Source organism: Vespa velutina, chromosome 8 (genome assembly GCF_912470025.1).
Source record: "Vespa velutina chromosome 8, iVesVel2.1, whole genome shotgun sequence".
Taxonomy (NCBI): Eukaryota; Metazoa; Arthropoda; class Insecta; order Hymenoptera; family Vespidae; genus Vespa; species Vespa velutina.
Window position 1 is genome coordinate 258,809 of NC_062195.1, and position 7,562 is coordinate 266,370.

Genomic DNA, 7,562 nt, shown 5'->3' on the forward strand with positions numbered 1-7,562 from the left:
GACGAACGTAACAGTTTCCCTCGTAATTTGCTCCAAATCTCTGGTCAGCTTGGCGCAGATGGTTCGCGATCGTTCGAAAAATGAAACGAAACCATAGGCGTGTCGTCCGTACCCGGACGTGACCACGGTCTTAATATGCCGCGTTTCTAAGAGTTCGACGATTTATTTCCTCGTTTCGCGAGTTACACGTGTAAATTCGAATCTCAACGAATTTGAATTTTAATACTTATTTCCGCAGCGAGATTCTTAAAGTTTACTCGAGCGCGCCTTTTAATGCGCTTTTAATCGCTTTGCGGAGGCCCCGAGAGAATGGGAAATATATGAAAAAGTTGAGAGAGTAATCCGACGTAACGTTTGCACAAACGACTCGTTTATTACTGACCTCGTAATCTTTGAGTACGCCGCGAGCGTACATTTAAGTAACAACGATCCCGCTGTTCAACTGCAGGAAAACGCTTATTACGATTGCCGATAAGAAGAAAAGAAAAGAAAAGAGAAGAAAAGAAGAAAAAAGGAAAGAAGAAAGAGAAAAAAGCATTTTGTCTCGCGGGATTTTCACGATAATTTTTCTTCACTTTTTCTACTCGTGTTAAATTAATGACATCGGCTGTGATCTATTTGCCTTGTCATTCAGCGACAATGTGACAGCGGCGAAACGATCTCCTTATCTCTTCTAACGATATGAACGAAGTTCAAGCGACGAGAGGAGCGAGGGAGGAGGAACTTTCAATTAGTAGTAAAAACAGAAATAATCTTACAATCGAAAGTGCCAAGCTCAAACGATTGATAAGGAGAAAAAAAAAAAAAAGTAAACGAACGAGCTAAAAAATGTTACACGAATGTCTTTCGAATTAAACGCTTATATTTGATTGACTCGCTTTCGGTTCCAAAGTAAAACCTATATACTATATATACCTATGCGCGATGTATCTACGTACATACCATGTATATATCTAACGAAAGAAACAGAGTGTATCAAGATAGATAAATTACATGAAATAGCGGAGGAGTAGTGAAGCATGACAGGGCATTTACATCGGGGCCCAATAATTTATTTGAAAACGGGCGTTAAGACACAGATAAGACGCAGGGCCGACCGAACGTGTAAAGTTGCGCGATACAATGAGTTAAAGAAGAAAGAGTCAAAGGAACTATGCGAGAAACGACGCTATTTATACGATTGAAAAATGGCTTTAAGTCGTGTTTAATGTGCCTGCAAATGAAAAAATGACGATTACCAAAAAGAAGGAAAAGACAAACGATCGCGTAATCTAGGACTGACGTAACCGTTTAAAAGAATCGACTTCCACGCCTCGATTTGTCATCTATAACTCAATCGGATGAGTAATAATACATTGTTATACAAAAACGCGGAAACGATGGTACGCGTTATGCGATTTGCAAAGTTTACCGAGTCGAAAGTAAATCATTTCTGGATCGGACCGAAAGCTCGCAAGTCGTTTCCCATCGATTTCGCTCGGACGATAATCGGTGTGCTTAATTACTGCAACGAATGCGGCATATTACGACGCCACACCGTGCGAATGAATCATTCTACGCTCTGCGCGCTCTTCCGTGCACATCTTAAGAATGCGGAATAGCGACTTTCACGAAATACGATTGGGCAACGAATCGCAGGTTGTGAGAGTCGTATTGTTTAAAAGCGGGGTTAAGAATGGCTATTCATGGCTTGCGCCGAGTTCGCCCCCTTTCATTCGTTCGAAGGAAACATAAAGAAAAAAAAGAAAAAAAAAAAAAAAAGACGATCAAAGGAGAAGACCTTCTCCACGGGATCTAAATCTTGCAGGGAAAAGGGAAGCAACGTTTTGAAATAGTGGTAATTTTTCGAACGAAACACGTTGCAATAAAAAGAAGGAATAAAAAAGGAGAGAGAGGGAGGGAGAGATTATTATATGCGTTACGATCGCGTCGACGTATCTTCGTGCGGCATCTTAAACGCTCGGCAAACGCCCTTTGTAAATTTCGCCTTAATGGCCTTTATACTCCCACGTGCCACATTCGGGCTCTTCCATCTTTCCATTATGCGCCGTCGAGGGAACAACACGTTCGTTTCGTTTCGTTTCGCGTTCGCCCGCGAAATTCGTCCCGCCGGATATGAATACAATGGAGGTGGCCCGGAGCGCGAGGCGGCAAATTCAAATGACGCTTCAACGAGCCATCTCTCATTTTCTAAGAAAACTCATTTACGAAAGAGGCACATGAATAATGGTAAAAAGGTACTTGACGTAATTGGGGGGGGGAAATCATTTTTCGTATCATTTATTTACAAGGTGTAAAAAAAGCTCTTATCATGTCGCGCCAGCAATTTGAAAAGATTCACGATCAGTAAGCGAGATGATCCGTCTTGACTTTTGCGAGGAGATGAATTCGATTACGTTTCGCCGAGAGAGCTGTGCCTCGCATACTCTCGTAATGGACCTTTAAACGAGCCTCGGCGACGAAGCGAGTTACTCTCCGTAACTCCGTACTTAGAGAGAGAGAGAGAGGGAGGGAGGACGGCTTGCTTAGCTCTTAGGAGTGAAAGTGGCGAATCCTTCGAAAGATCGTATCTATCGTCCAAGGAGAATTCTCCTCGCGGAGGAACGACGGTCGGTCGTCGGTCCATCGCATCGAGTCGCGGTGGTAATCCGTGTGCTTCTACGAGAGAGTTATCCACCGAGCGTCTATCGATAGTCGTGAATCTACTCGAAGCGAAATAAAAGGAAAAGTTGTACGCTAGGAAAAGAAAAGAAAATTGACGGATATTATCCCAAAGACATTTGCTAGATGATTATACGAAAGCGAAGGCACCTAGTTGCCTACACTCTCCCTCTCTTCTTCTTCTTCTTATAACTCAAAGGAGAGAAAGAAAGACGAGTTTCTCGAGGTAGAACACCTGTTTCTATTTCTCTTTTTGTTCTCTAGCCCGCTCTCTTGCGCTAATGAATCGGATTCGTCCCGGTCCCCGATGGGGGAGTGGGACGCGCGAGCTCTCACGTTCCCCGCATTATAATGCATTCGACGATAGTTCTCGTCTCGTGACGTCACGAACGGGCTAGAAAGTCGATGAGAAAAATCGAAATTCCAGCGTGTGTCCTCGCGGCATAGGTTGACGCGCGTTCTTAACGGTGGCTTTTCAATGCGCTTCGCACCATGGATTCGGAAGATTTTCGTTCGCGCGATCGTGACGAAAAACGAGACAACGATTAGCTTTTCGTTTCCAAAGAAACGAAAGATCTTCTACTTTGAGGACGACGACGACGACGACGGTAGCTCGTTGCTTCGCAAACTCTCCTTTCGTCTCGAGTTATCTCTTTCCTCTTCTCGTTTCTCCTTTTATCTTCCCTAATTTGACGTCGTCAAATTGAAGCACCGATTATCCGTACCGAGTTTATTCGTAAGTACCGATTATTCGTAACCGCTGACCGTAAACCACGAACGTTTTCGAAGCGAGAAAGAGAAGAAGGAACGAAAGAAAGGCGATCCGTTATAGCGAGAAGAAGAGAGAGAGAGAAACCAAACGATCTCAAATTTTCTCGCGGAAATTGTAAATCGTTCGGTCGAATTGAGTGGGTTCCATTCTCTTACTTCCAAAGACAAAGCTCGTACGCGACAATTAACGCGGAATATAATTGCTCCGTATTCAACGGAATATCTTTTAGTTTAATAAAAGTTCGGACGGATTTAAAGGAACTTTTACCGTCGACCGTTGTCGTTGTCGTTTTATCGACCCCTCCTATAACGGTACATATTTGCACCATTCGATTCGATCTTTTAAAAAACGAACGACTCGTTGTTTATTAGCAACGTTTCGGTATATCGACGTAGCGCAAATCGCGTGTACAGTTACGAGCGACACAGATACCGTCGTACGAAACTTGCCTCGGCTCGAACCGATCGAGTACGTAGTACAAGCGAGTATATATGCAAGCGACCGAGAAAGAAAGAAAGAAAGAGAGATACGGGATGCCTCGCTCGCTCGCTCGCTCGCTAATTCGCCATAAATTCAATTATTACGAGATAGAATAGATAACCTATCGGCCGAGTAAATATACTCCTCCGCGACTCTTTTGCGCAATAAGCCAAGCGATCTTTTTCCAAGCTCATTGCCATTCGCGAAAACAAGAGGAAGTTCGCGAGCGTTTCTTCGAAGAGATCATCGCGATAACTAATAATAGAAATGATTTGATTCGAGCTAGGAAAAAAAAGGAAACGTCATTTTGCGAACCTTGGACGACTAAAGAGTCCCTCTAAATAAAAATCCCTTTTGGCTCATCGTTTAAGTCACTGCGCCGCTTCGACGTTGCTATTCGTTGTTGCTTTTTTTTCTTTTCCCTTTTCCAAAAATGAAATATATTAAAAATCAGTCTAAAGCGTAAGCCTAGAGAAAAGAGTCCTCTCTTTTCGAGGAGGACTCGCGCTTTTCTCGCTGAGGCACGTAAATCGCGGATACGACGGATGTCGTAACCCGAGTCGCGAGTGTTCGTTGCTCCCGCTGACTCCCAGGACTCGGCAAGGATCTCTCTTTCGATTCGCTTCGACGACGGTGAGAACGGAAAGAATGAGATATAAAAAGAAGGAATGCGCGCGCACGCGCATGAGAGAGAGAGAGAAAGAGAGAGAGACAATAAGAAGCAGGAGACACCATGACCGCATACGTACGAGTTCCAAGAGCGGTCCAGCGACTTCGAAGCGGCAGCTCGATGCGCGCGAGCGTGCATTCGTGATCCTGTAGTTTATCCTTCGTTCGCGTCTAAGACGCGACACGACTTTACTACTCGGCTCGGTCTATGCCTCGAGAAAAAAAGAAAGGTCCATTGAGAGAGAGAGAGAGAGAGAGAGTTACGTTCCTCGTCCGACTCCAATGACACCCCCCCGGAGGGCCTTATTAGTCCCTCCCCTTTCTCTCTCTCTCTCTCTCGTATCACTTTCCGTTAGTTCTCGCATAGGTAAATACGTAAGCTATCTTATTATACCAGGCTATAATACCTACTTACGTATATTTCGTATATTTTGCGTTTCTGATACTTTTCGACCGGCTGGTGAGACTCTCAGTGCTCGCGGAGTAATAAGATCTCGATTTCCGATCCGTGCATCTTCGGTCGGATCTCTTATTTTTCATTATTATTATCATTATTTATAAACGCAACATGCGGTAGGCACGGTCCTTCGAATAACTCGAGTAGAGAGACGATCCGCTTTCCAGGATCGAGTTTTTCAATTCTCCGCCTAACGATCCAAACCGAACTAACGATCCAAATCGTAGGATCCAACGACATAGCGACTATTATCGACTATTTCAACGATGTGTACTCTTGATAAAGAGGTTTCAAAACGACCTTCTAAGTCGTTATCTCTCTTTAGAAAAATTCGTCTACATATGTCGTATAAGAGTACAAATCGTTATCGCTTTTTTCTTCTTTCTCGAAATTTCCATTGGAGAATGGATTAATTCGTGAGTCGAAAAGAAAAAAAAAGAAAGGAAATAAAGAAACATGATATTGGTCGGAGTGACGCGTCGGTGATTCTAGAAATGCGAATGTAACGTCAAAATTTCGCGATGCGATTAAGAAAACGAAGAATGGACGACGAGGAAGAAAGGAAAAATGAAAAAGGAAAAAAAGAACGGATAGACTTATAAACGCGAGAACGTACGTACGCACGTAGATATATATACAACCTGTTTGAGAGCGATAAATTTCGAAGCGTGTACTTTCGACAAGGCACGTACGTAGGCTACTCCGATACGATTGTCGAATAAATCTCGAAAAGCTGCTCGTATCGTCGAAGGCGTGAAGAAATCTCTTATTACCGGTTAAGACACACGATCGCGAATTATACACAGCTCTCGGCTGTCTACGTACGTACGAATGAATGTATACGCGCGTGTTTGTGTGTGCGTGTATGTGTGTGTGTGTGTATATATATATATATATATATATATATATATATATATATATACACATACATATATGTTTTTCCTTCCGCGTTTACGACTGCGTCGCGAGCTTCGTCCTTGCGAGAGTCTCACGATAGAGAAAGAGAGAGAAAGAGAGAGAGAGAGAGAGAGAGAGAGAGAGAGAGAAAAAAAGAGAGAGAACGCGGACGCGCGCGTTTCGCGATTCGAATGGCGTAGAAGAGAGAAAGAGAGAGAGAGAGAGAGAGAGAGAGAGAGAGAAAGAGAGACTTTCGAAGGAGCGCCGAAGGAGAGGAAGGCCGAACACGTCGAATTCCATTGGGTATCGAGCGCGCGCGCGCGCACTCATACACACGCACACACAACACTAACTCCAAGCAAAATCGTTTAACCCGAACTTGCTTTTCCGCGAGAAATAAAAAAGTTCGCGTTAAAAATTGGAACGAAAGCTTACCTTCGCTTCTCGTGCCTCGATCTTATCCGAAAAATCCGGTCCGTTGGCTTCCGAACGGAGAAGAAATCCTCGATAACCCAAAAACCGGTGGAGGCACTTGAAAGAAACACCAGCGTTTAAGACTTGATCTACCCGTGAGACGAAGAGAGATCGAGAGATCGAGAGAGAGAGAGAGAGAGAGAGAGAGAGAGAAAGAAAGAAAGGATGGAGCAGACAGAGAGAGATAGATCGATCGATCGATCGAGAGAGAGAGAGAGAGAGAGAGAGAGAGAAAAGAAAATTACTTCACAAATCCTCGTACGGCTTCTCTCGATCTTTACGTCCTTCCGAAAGATTTATCACGGCACTCGCGCACAGAATACGGAATACCGCTACTAAACTCGTTCGAAATAGGAGACGCACGAGGACGAATCCAGCGGTGGCAGCGGTGAACGACGCGCGTGCGTGCGTGCGTGCGTGCGTGCGGCGTGCGGCGTGCGGCGTGCGGCGTACGTCAATTTTCCTATCCGTTAGTGTGCTCGACCGTGCCCGAACAACTAAGGAGGTCTGCGCCAATGTCTCCGAGTCGCTTTCGTATTCGCCCGCTCGACCGACTTGCCCCATTCCCACTCTTCTCTTCCTGTCCGGTAAACTAAACTCCCCACCTTTTTTCTCCCTTCCAACTTGTATACTTAACGGCGCGCATTTCGATTATCACTTGGCGCGCCATCTGTCGTCCATCCGAATCGACAGCTTCATTTTGATTTTATCTGAAATAAAATCAAAACGAATCATACGAGTCATTAATCGAGCGATCCTTTTCGTAAATACTCGAGCTCCCTGTGGTCGCTCGTAAGATACGATCCAACGCGTACAAGAAATATGAATGAAAAGTTTATAGGAAGACTGTCTTGTTTTTCAACTTATTACGATCTGTCTCTTCGTCACCGACGACAAATTGCAAGAGTATATAAAAGATTATAGATAGACGAAAATTATATCTCTTTTCGTACGTTGAAAATATTAAATTCGATAAAAATAATGATAAAAATTATTAGGTGCAACTCGAACGATGCAACTTCACGGTGGACGCAGTCTTTGTTCCTTTTGTTGCCACCAGTCTTCGATACCAGTGTCGCTTACGTTTTCTATTGGCCAAAAGGGAATGCCATTTGGCCAATCGCGTTTGATCTTTTGTCATCGCATCAACTA

The 7,562-nt window shown here is 44.1% G+C and overlaps 1 protein-coding gene across 2 annotated transcripts in view; it reads right to left on the reverse strand.

Moving 5' to 3' along the window:
* The window catches only part of LOC124950938 (spectrin alpha chain), a 37,906-nt gene extending 30,965 nt beyond the window's left edge, over nucleotides 1–6,941 (reverse strand). The window contains exons 1-2 of one of the 2 annotated variants that reach the window (XM_047498501.1): nucleotides 6,656–6,941; nucleotides 6,372–6,467 (exon numbers count right to left, since the gene is read on the reverse strand). The gene's annotated coding sequence lies outside the window, so the exon portion shown is untranslated. Of the gene's footprint in view, nucleotides 1–4,997; nucleotides 5,230–6,371; nucleotides 6,468–6,655 lie in introns of those variants that run through there. The other variant, XM_047498503.1, reaches the window with a different exon arrangement.
* Nucleotides 6,942–7,562: the final 621 nt, after the last annotated feature.